General features: G+C 39.8%; 1 long non-coding RNA gene across 2 annotated transcripts in view; it reads right to left on the bottom strand.

The window, feature by feature from the left end:
* Window positions 1–11,471, bottom strand: part of LOC149790423 (uncharacterized) — a 460,980-nt gene that overhangs the window by 18,427 nt on the left and 431,082 nt on the right. The gene's annotated exons all lie outside the window — the stretch shown is intronic.

Raw genomic sequence — 11,471 nt, 5'->3', positions numbered from 1 at the left:
CAGATGGTTCTTGAGAAAGGGCCATTTTAGCAGCGCGATCTGCTTTTTCGTTACCTTTAATACCAATGTGGCTAGGTAACCAACAGTATATTATATTGTGGGAGACACTCAGCTCGGTATTTTTTACGAGTATGTTTTTCAATAATGGGTTCTCCAGTTTTCTATTGTGTAGTGACTGAAGTACTGATAGCGAGTCGGAGAAGATGATACAGTTTGAAATACGATTCTTTTCTATATGTTGCAGAGCAAGGTCTATTGCTCTGATTTCGGCTGTAAAAATTGATGCTCCATTTGGTAAGCGAACTTGTGTTGTGTGATTTCCACAAACAAAGGCTGCAGCAGCCTTTTCCTCATCCTTTGATCCATCAGTGTAAATTCTCGTGTAGTTTTTAAATTCGGTGAGGAGTTCATGGTAAGAGTTGTGGAAGATACAAGGTTTTGTTTCGGATTTTTTTCCATCGTGTAGCGTAAAACGTACTTTTGGTTGTTTAATTAGCCAGGGTGGTGTTTCGGAGATGGATGTTTTCTGAATTTTTGAAAGATCTATATTTGTAGTGTCAAGGCTGGATGATATTCTAATGCCAAAGGAAGGTATGGCGTTTGGTTTATTTTCGTATAAAGTTTTGTATTTGGGTTGAAAAACAGCCGAAAAAGCAGGATTCAGAGGGTTTGATTTTAATTTGAGAGCATACTGTGCTGAAAGCATTTCTCTACGATGCGATAACGGTGGTTCATTCGCCTCAGCTAGAAGGCTTTCACACGGGGATGTTTTAAATGCTCCCAGAGCCAGTCTTATTCCCTGATGATGAATTGGATCAAGCATTTTAAGATACGATTTTCTGGCAGAACCATACACAACGCAACCATAGTCTAGTTTGGAGCGAATAAACGTTCTGTATAAATTCAGGATAACTTTTCTATCAGCACCCCAGTCAGTGTGTGCTACTACTTTAAGTAGGTCAAGTGCTTTTAAGCATTTGGCTTTCAAGTTTTTTAGGTGTGGAATAAAGGTCAGTTTTCTGTCAAAGATAATACCCAAAAATTTTGTTTCCTCAACAACTGGAATAGGTGTTCCGTCCAGCGTGAGTTTAGGTTCATCGTGGTGTCGTCGTAATTGACAGAAATGCATACATACAGTTTTTGATTTCGAGAATTTGAAACCGTTCGTACTAGACCAATTTTGAATCTTGTTGATATTTTGCTGTAGTTGTCTTTCAATTGTATGCATGTGCTTTGACCGATAACATATGAGAAAATCATCAACATATAGTGAGCAATCCACACCAGGAGTCAAACACTTGGTGATGTTATTAATTTTGATATTGAAAAGTGTCACAGATAAAATACTGCCCTGGGGCACACCCATCTCTTGCTCGTGCAAATCTGAGAGAGTATAGCCCACTCGTACTTTGAATTCTCTGTCGGAGAGGAAGTTGGATATGAAAGAGGGCAGACGGCCTTTTAGACCTAGATCGTGCAGGTCTTTTAGTATCCCGTACTTCCATGTTGTGTCATAGGCCTTTTCTAAATCAAAGAAAACCGCTACTAAATGTTCTTTCTTGATAAATGCATCGCGAATGAATGTTTCTAGTCTAACCAGATGATCGTTGGTGCTCCGTCCATAACGAAAGCCACTTTGGAAAGGAGATATTAAATTGTTAGTTTCCAGATACCATACAAGCCGAGAATTGATCATTCGTTCCATTGTTTTGCACATGCAGCTTGTGAGTGCAATAGGTCGATAGTTGGTAGGATCTTCACTATCTTTACCGGGTTTGGGAACTGGTATTACTGTTGCTTCTTTCCATATTTTAGGTAGGTTACCAGTAATCCATAAATCATTGAAGAGTTTTAAAAGAGATGTTAAAGATGATTCTGGAAGATGTTTTAAAAACTGGTAATGTATTTTGTCAGGCCCAGCGGAAGTATCATGGGCCTTGTCTAAAGCCTCCATAAGTTCTGATAGTGAAAACAGCTGGTTGTAGCTTTCCGAGTTGTTGGATGTGAATTTTAAACGTGACTTTTCTTTTTGAGTTTTCAATTTTTGGAAGGCTTCGGAATAATTAGATGATGACGAATTTTTAGAGAATGTATCAGCAAGAACATTTGCTATGTCACGTTTTGAGCTAAGATTGTTATTGTTCACTTTTAGATGTCGGAAAGAATTGTGTTTTCTCTTTCCGTTTATTTTTCGGATCGTGTCCCAAACTTTCTTAATTGAGGAACGAGAGTTTAAAGAGGAAACATATTTCATCCATGATGCTCGTTTACTTTCTTTGATTGTGCGGCGAGCTTTGGCCCGGAGAATACGATATTTACTTAAATTCTCGGGCGTCGGATGATTGTTAAATTTTTTCAAGGCTTCTCGGCGTTGCCGTATGGCTTCCTTACATTCCTTAGTGAGCCAAGGTTTTAGGGTTCTTTTACAGTTTGCTGAGGACTTGGGGATAGATTCTTCTGCAATGTCGGTTAAAATAGATGTAAAATGCTGAATGGGGTCGTTAACATTGAAAACTGTATCCTCATTCAGCCTGGTTTTACAGAGTGTTTCGAATTTGGCCCAGTCGGCCTTCTTTAAATTCCATTGTGGAATTACTTCATCAATTGTAGAGTTATGATTTACAAGGGAGATTGGGAAGTGATCGCTGCTGTGAAGGTCATCAGCGACCTTCCATTCATAGTCCAAAAGCAGCGAAGAAGAACAAATTGTCAAATCGATGCATGTGTATGTACCCGTGCCTGGGTGTAAATATGTAGGTGTTTTGGTATTATATAGACACAGATCGTGTCTAGAAATAAAGTCTTCAACTTTGTGACCTCTGTCACTTACATGATTCGATCCCCATAAAATGTTATGGGCATTAAAATCCCCGAGTAAAACAAAGGGTGCGGGAAGCTGTTGAACAAGATTATCGAGTTCGTTTGGTACTAGGTTAGTGTTTGGTGGTAAATAAATAGAGCAAAATGTAATCACTCGATGTAGAGTGACGCTTACAGCAATGGCTTGTAAATTGGTGTTTAAAGGAATGAAACTATGAGGAGCTCTGTTGTTCACAATAACAGAAACTCCTCCTGATGCCCTGTCAACATTTGGAGAGCAGGTGTTAAACAGGGAGTAGTTTTTAAATGTGATATTGTCTGTATCTTTCAAGAAGGTTTCTTGAAGGCATAGTACCGCAGGATCATGTTCGTTTAAAAGCAGGAGAATATCATTGTAATTTGCTTTAAGTCCTCGACAATTCCATTGTATGATAGTGTTTTTCATTATAAATTTAAATTAAAGATTGTGGAGCTAGGTTAGACCTTTCGCAGACGGAATTTGTTTTGTTATTTCTCTGGAGGAAGTACGGGGGTGAATTTTTTGTTTGTAGGTCTGGAGTTCCCTTGGGCGCATGGAGCAGATTCTTCTGCATCCATGCTCTCGATGTCTCCAAACCTGTTATAAAGTTTGATGGGGTCATCTGACCCCTTTTGTTGCCTGTTTCCGTGAGATTTTTTATTCTTTGGTGATTTAGGTTGTTGGCTATTATTAAATGTAGTCTGAGTAGATGCCGTGTTTTTCTGTGCTTGGTAATGGGGGGTGTTTGAATTTGGTGTTGAATCGGGTGCTTCTGTTTGTGTTTGAGCGTCCTTCGTTGTTTTAGGATTGCTCTTCACTACAGTGGAGAAGGATGGGCCAGGATGGGCTGTTTTTGCCTGTACAATTTTTCTGGCTTCTGGATAGGGAATATTATTTGTGTATTTTACCCTCTGAATTTCCTTCTCCTGTTTCCAGGTATCGCAATCCTTGGAATTTGCGTGGTGCTCTTTTCCGCAGTTGACACAATGCGGAGTTGCTCTACAATCAGATTCCTGATGAGCATTGTCTCCGCATCGGCCACATATTTGGCTCTTGGAGCAGCGGTCTTCGTGATGGCCGTATTTTTGACACTTATAACACCGAAGGGGGTTGGGAATGTAAATCTCTACCTTTACTTGCAAAAAGCCAACTTTCACCACTTTGGGTACAGTTGGCCTGTTGAAGGTGAGTACAATGGTGTTGGTGTCCTGCAGATTGTTATTACGTTTAATACGTATTCGTCGGACTGCAGTGACACCTTCATCTTTCATTCCTTCGATGATGTCAGCGTCGGTGACTCCAGCCAAGTCACGGCAGCGAATCACGCCTTTGGACGTATTCAGTGTGGTGTGAGCGAATGAGGTTACTGGGATATCAAAGAACGTTTTCATTTTCCTGATATTGTCTGATTGACCTCGTCGCTCACACTCAATAAGAAGACAACCCGATTTCAACTTTTTAACACTTTTAGGTGTGCCAATCGATCCTGTGATACTCTTTTCGATGACAAATGGAGATAGTGCGGCAAGCGGTTTCGTGGCATCTTTTGACTGTATGACCATGAAGCGTGGAAATGACTCCACACTACATGGTTCATCGTCAGACTCTGATAAGGGTTTCGATCTTTTATTTTGATTTTTTTTGGAATTATCCATGATGGCTAGATTAAAAATTCAGCACCCGTGCTCCCCACCCACCAAGGAGCCCAACAAGGGGACACTTTTCAAGTGTCAGGGATACACAGATGCCATACTCAGTTGATAAAATTACCTTTGAATGACCCTGAAGTCGCCAATTTCTAAGGTCGGTAAAATTACCCCCCGATTGACCCGTTAAGCCACCGCCTTCTAGGAAGCCTTCTAAGACTTGGAAAAGTGAAATATAAAGGAAAAGAATATAGGGGCAACGGTGGTATCAAGAGAGATACAAGGAGAGAGAGAAAGAAGGTGAGAAAGTTAATAAAGACCTCCTAGGGCTCGGCGTGACCAGCCGATTTGTCGGAACCGGGCCCATCCCGACCACCCGTCTAAGAGAAGTAGAGGCCAAAGTAGTGTGTTGCAGGGAACTGCTCAACTACCAGGATCCTTTCCTCCCCCGACACGGGACGCAACCCACGGCAAACAGGTTGCCTCTACTTAGTCGCCTTTTACGACACGTAGCGAGGCACGTCGGGCCAATTCTACAACCCCGGACCCGCAGGGGGATGACTTGGCTGGAGTCACCGACGCAGATATCACTGAAGGAATTAAAAGTGAAGGTGTCACTGCAGTCCGTCGAATACGTATCAAACGTAATAATAACCTGCAGGACACCAACACCATTGTACTCACCTTCAACAAGCCAACTGTACCCAAAGTGGTCAAAGTTGACTTCTTGCAAGTGAAGGTTGAGATATATATTCCAAACCCCTTTCGATGCTATAAATGTCAAAAATACGGCCATCACGAAGATCGATGCTCAAAAAGCCAAATATGTGGCCGATGCGGGGACAATTCTCATCAAGAATCTGATTGTAAAGCAACCCCGCATTGTGTCAACTGCGGAAAGAGCACCACGCCAATTCCAAGGATTGTGACACCTGGGAAATGGAGAAGGAAATACAGAGGGTAAAATATACATCCAACATACCCTATCCAGAAGCCAGAAAAATCGTTCAGGCCAAAATAGCCCATCCTTCTCCACCGTAGTGAAAAACAATCCTAAAACAACGAAGGACGCTCAAACACAAACAGAAGCACCCGATTCAACACCAAGTTCAAACATCCCTCATTACCAAGCACAGAAAAACACGGCATCTACACAAACTACATTCAATAACCAACCACCGAAAAGTCAAAAAAAGTCTCAAGGAAATAGACAACAAAAGGGGTCAGATGACCCCATCAAACTCTATAACAGGTTTGGAGACTTAAAGCACATGGATGCAGAAGAATCTGCTTCATGCGCTCAAGGTAGCTCCAGACCCAACAACAAAAAATTCACCCCCGTACTTCCTCCAGAGAAATAACCAGATTGCCTCCGCGAAAGGTCTAACCTAGCTCCAGAATCTTCAATATAAACTTATAACGAACAGCATCATACAATGGAACTGTAGAGGACTTAAAGCGAACTACCATGATATTCTTCTGCTTTTCAATGAACATGATCCTGCAGTACTATGTCTTCAGGAAACATTTTTGAAAAATACAGATAACATCACACTTAAAAACTAATCCCTGTTTAACGACTACTCTCAAAATACTGACAGGGCCTCAGGAGGTGTCTCTGTTATTGTGAACAACAGAGCCCCTCATAGCGTCATCCCTTTAAACACAAATTTACAAGCCATTGCTATAAGCATCACTCTTCATCGAGTGATTACATTTTGCTCTATTTACTTACCACCAAACACTAACCTAGTTCCAAATGAATTAGACACCCTTGTTCAACAACTTCCCGCGCCATTTATTTTACTCCGGGATTTTAATGCCCATAACATATTATGGGGATCAAATCATATAAATGACAGAGGTCACAAAGTTGAAGACTTTATTTCTAGACACGATCTGTGTCTATATAACACCAAGACACCAACATATTTACACCCAGGCACGGGTACATACACATGCATCGATTTGACAATTTGTTCTCCTTCGCTGCTTTTGGACTATGAATGGAAGGTCGCTGATGACCTTCACAGCAGCGATCACTTCCCAATCTTCCTTGTAAATCTTAACTCTACAGTTGATGAAGTAATTCCACAATGGAATTTAAAGAAGGCCGACTGGGCCAAGTTTGAAACACTCTGTAAAACTAGGCTGAATGAGGATACAGTGTTCAATGTAAATGACTCTATTCAGCATTTTACATCTATTTTAATAGAGATTGCAGAAGAATCCATTCCCAAGTCCTCGCCGTATTGTAAAAGAACCCAAAAACCTTGGGTCACTAAGGGATGTAAGGAAGCCATTAGGCTACGCCGAGAAGCATTAAGGAAATTTAATAATCATCCGACGCCTGAAAACTTAAATATATATCGCATTGCCCGGGCCAAAGCTCGCCGCACAATCAAAGAAACTAAAAGAGCATCATGGAAGAAATATGTTTCTTCTTTAAACTCTCGTTCCTCTGTTAAGAAAGTTTGGGACACTATACGCAAAATAAACGGAGAGAAAACAAAACCCTCTCCGACATCTGACACTGAACAATAACAACTTTAGTTTAAAACGTGACATTACAAATATTCTTCCTGACAGTTTCTCGAAAAATTCCTCATCATCTAATTATTCAGAAGCCTTCCGAAGGAAGGTATGGCGTTTGGTTTATTTTTAAACAGGGTTTTGTATCTGGGTTGAAAAACAGCCGAAAAAGCAGGATTCAGAGGATTTGATTTTAATTTGAGAGCATACTGTGCGGAAAGCCTTTCTCTACGATGCGATAACGGTGGTTCGTTCGCTTCAGCTAGTAGGCTTTCACAAGGGGATGTTTTAAATGCTCCCAGAGCCAGTCTTATTCCCTGATGATGAATTGGATCAAGCATTTTCAAATATGATTTTCTGGCTGAACCATACACAACGTAACCATAGTCCAGCTTGGAGCGAATAAACGTTCTGTATAAATTTAGTATGACTTTTCTATCAGCACCCCAGTCAGTGTGCGCTACTACTTTAAGTAGGTCAAGTACTTTGAAGCATTTAGCTTTCAAGTTCTTTAGGTGTGGAATAAAAGTCAGTTTTCTGTCAAAGATAATACCTAAAAATTGTTTCCTCAACAGCTGGAATAGGTGTTCCGCCCAGCGTGAGGTGAGGTTCATCGTGATGTCTTCGTAACTGACAGAAATGCATGCATACTGTTTTGGACTTCGATAATTTGAAACCGTTTGCACTGGCCCAATTTCGAATCTTGTTTATACTTTGCTGAAGTTGTCTTTCAATTGTATGCATGTGTTTCGATCGATAACATATGAGAAAATCATCAACATATAGCGAGCAATCCACACCAGGAGTCAAACACTTGGTGATGCTATTAATTTTTATATTGAAAAGTGTCACAGATAAAATACTGCCCTGGGGCACACCCATCTCTTGCTCGTGCATATCTGAGAGGGTAGAGCCCACTCGTACCTTGAATTCTCTGTCCGAGAGAAAGTTGGATATGAAAGAGGGCAGACGGCCTTTTAGACCTAGATCGTGCAGGTCATTTAGTATCCCGTACTTTCATGTCGTGTCATAGGCCTTTTCTAAATCAAAGAAAACCGCTACTAAGTGTTCTTTCTTGATAAATGCATCGCGAATGAATGTTTCTAGTCTAATCACATTGGAAAGAAGATATGAAATTGTTAGTTTCAAAGTACCATACAAGCCGAGAATTGATTATTCGTTCCATTGTTTTGCACACACAGCTTGTGAGTGCAATAGGTCGGTAACTGTTGGGATCGTCACTATCTTTACCTAGTTTGGGAACTGGTATTACAGTTGCTTCTTTCCAAATTTTTGGTACATTACCAGTAATAAATAAATGGTGATTCTGGGAGGTGTTTCAAAAACTGGTAATGTATTTCGTCAGGCCCAGCGGATGTATTACGTGCCTTATCTAAAGCCTCCCTATGCTCCAATAGTGAGTTGGTTATAACTTTCCGAGTTGTTGGATGTGAATTTTAAACGTGACTTTTCTTTTCGAGTTTTAAGTCTTCGGAAGGCTTCTGAATAATTAGATGATGAATTTTTAGAGAAACTGTCAGCAAGAGCATTTGCAATGTCATGTTTTGAACTAAAATTGTTATTGTTCAGTTTCAGATGTCGGAGAGGATTTTGTTTTCTCTTTCCGTTTATTTTGCGTATAGTGTCCCAAACTTTCTAAATAGAGGAACGAGAGTTTAAAGAAACATATTTCTTCCATGATACTCTTTTACTTTCTTTGATTATGCGGCGAGCTTTGGCCCGGACATTACGATATATATATAAGTTTTCGGGCGTCGGATGATTATTAAATTTTTTCAATGCTTCTCGGCGTTGTCTAATGGCTTCCTTACATTCCTTACTGACCCAAGGTTTTGGGGTTCTTTTACAGTTCGGCGAGGACTTTGTAATGGATTCTTCTGCAATCAGAGAGAGTGAAAACAGACAGAGAAGAAGCCTATTAACTTTTTAATGTGTTATGTTGTGAATTGTAAAAATTTGTACCAGACTATACCAGGTATAAAACGTAAGTGTCTCTTGGTTTGATTTTTAGAATAAGAATCAGCACTCACGCACTCGTACATTCACAATTATCATAAGGGTAAAAAAGGGCCTCTTTTTATAGTTTTAATTGATGTTGGCAATTGAAATACTATCTCTTTTCGAGAGAAACGTGTGGCCCTGAAAAGGACCTTTGGGGTATTTGTTGATTTAAACAATCAACTTTAACTGTCTTAAGCCTTTGCCACGGCCTACTTCTGGACTGCGTACTGTCGATGATTTAGTAGAAATCACTAAGGGTGGTATGGTAGGCGTAGTCACAGGGTTGGGTTGTTTAGCCCGGGAAGGTCTTTTTCTCTTCAGTCGTAATAAATAAGTCTGATACATTTGTTTCAGACTTTTTAACTCCACTAAAATGTCTAACAGTATCTAACTCCGCTAAAATGTCTAACAGTATCGTGACCGTTTGACTTTCACACCCTCGTTTCTTTGCTGCTTCTTCTTCTTTTTTCCTTCTTACGTCTTTTTCTTGCTGCTGTTGCTGTAGGAGAAAAGCTTCTTCTGCTTGCGTTTGCTGCTGTGTTAATTTCTCCACGTGTGGTAAAGGAGAAGGTGGCGAAGGTACTGGTTCCGGAACAAATTCTCGCGAGGTAAGAAAATCCACAAAATCCTAATTTAAATTCACCTCTTCTGGAAGCAAATCCGGGTTCACTTGGGTAGTCGATGCTATTCCATCGCTTTTTCGTCGCCACGGCCGGTGGACCCCAATTCATCGTCTTCTGAGTTTTTCTCATGACTGAAAACTGTCGCATGGATTGACTGCGCAGAGACGATAGCACCTCCATGTCGGGAATGTGACGTCACAGACTGCTCTCTTCGGATTGGAGGAATGGTGACTGAATTTTTTAACCCGTGTTTGGATTGGTCAATGAACTCAATTAGTTTCGATCCTCCCTTCCCCTATAAATAACCGCAGTTCACTACATTCTTTCACCTGTTCTCGTCACCAAGATTTGTACCAACATGGAATCCTCTACTCAAGTCTCTTCAATGCTATTTTGTACAGACTTACCCATGTATGTCCGATCATCGTGGACTATTGTCAGGATGGCAGATACAAGTATTTGGAATAGAAGAATCTACGTGGAGAGGCAAGGATGTTTAAAGAGGATTTTAATTTACGGACCAGAAGTGAGACAAAGTTTGAGGAAAAGACCTAAGCGATGCCCTCTATGTTAACATGGAATAAGGTTAACATAAACCCAAAGGGCCTTTTCAGGGTCCCTCCTATACCTCGAAAACAAATTGACTTTCTTGACTAATTTATTTTAAAAAATGTATGTTGTCTATTGTCTGTGTTATATCAATCTCCCATGTTCAATCTCCACTGACGCTATAAAGGTCTCACGATATATTCCCATTAACGCCAAAGTACAGAGTAAAATTTCCCTTGACGCCAAAGTGCCAGGCCTGTATCTCCCATGTTAAATTCCCGTTGACGCCAGAGTACCGGGACCCTGTTTGTAATGCTAATTCCCCCCAAAACCATAATTCATGGATATGGATATATATATATATATATATATATATATATATATATATATATATATATATATATATATATATATATATATATATATAATTCATTTATACGTTTTGTGAAGTTTACTTCTTGACACTATTGTGCCGATTTCGCGTTAAATACAACTGCATGTCCTTTGAACGATCATTTTATACTTTCATTATAAAGTGCAGCATCTTTTCTCAATTACAATTTTCGTCTGTAAAAAGATGGAGATTTGGAAATCTGATCTTCATGTAGTTTTAACGGTACAGTGGCTTGATAACCACGTCGAGGACTGCGTTTTAATATTATTTCTAATGGGTGCTCATGAAAATTTACTTTCATTCCAGTCGTGTCATTATTTTTTTTAATACACCGAGTCCTAACATATCTGGTAAATGTATTGGTTAACGTGATTTAATACAGTAGAAAAGAAATTACTGCGCACTCTGCAATAATGTATCTTTAAATAAATTTTCATATAATTCAGTTGCAATCGTCCAACCGGAAAAGTCATAGTAATTACTTGTCTTAAATATTTGAGGATGTTGAAGGATCAGACTGGAAGGTCAGATATCTCAATACATCTAAGTTCCTTGGAATTTAGATTCAGTCTCCCAAAATGAAATAAGGTAGGAGGAATGCATCATAATTACCTGTGAAACGTGTTTTCTCATGCACATGGCAATCCACATTATTTCGTCACCATTAATTTTCTTGCCGAAAATTTAAATTCAATACACGGTGTGAAGAGTATCAACTACTTAAGTAAAAGAAATTTGTTGGGTTTCACTCTCATTTCATATGTTGAATCCTTCTCTTTTCTTCCATCCATAGTTAATAATGCAAACAAATACAGCAGGTTGTTCTTATGTATACCCTTTGCAAAAACATGTCGCACTAGCATCTT

This window comes from Sinohyriopsis cumingii, chromosome 10 (assembly GCF_028554795.1).
Source record: "Sinohyriopsis cumingii isolate HCF-2022 chromosome 10, ASM2855479v2, whole genome shotgun sequence".
NCBI lineage: Eukaryota > Metazoa > Mollusca > Bivalvia > Unionida > Unionidae > Sinohyriopsis > Sinohyriopsis cumingii.
This window is presented reverse-complemented; position numbering and strand designations above follow the sequence as displayed.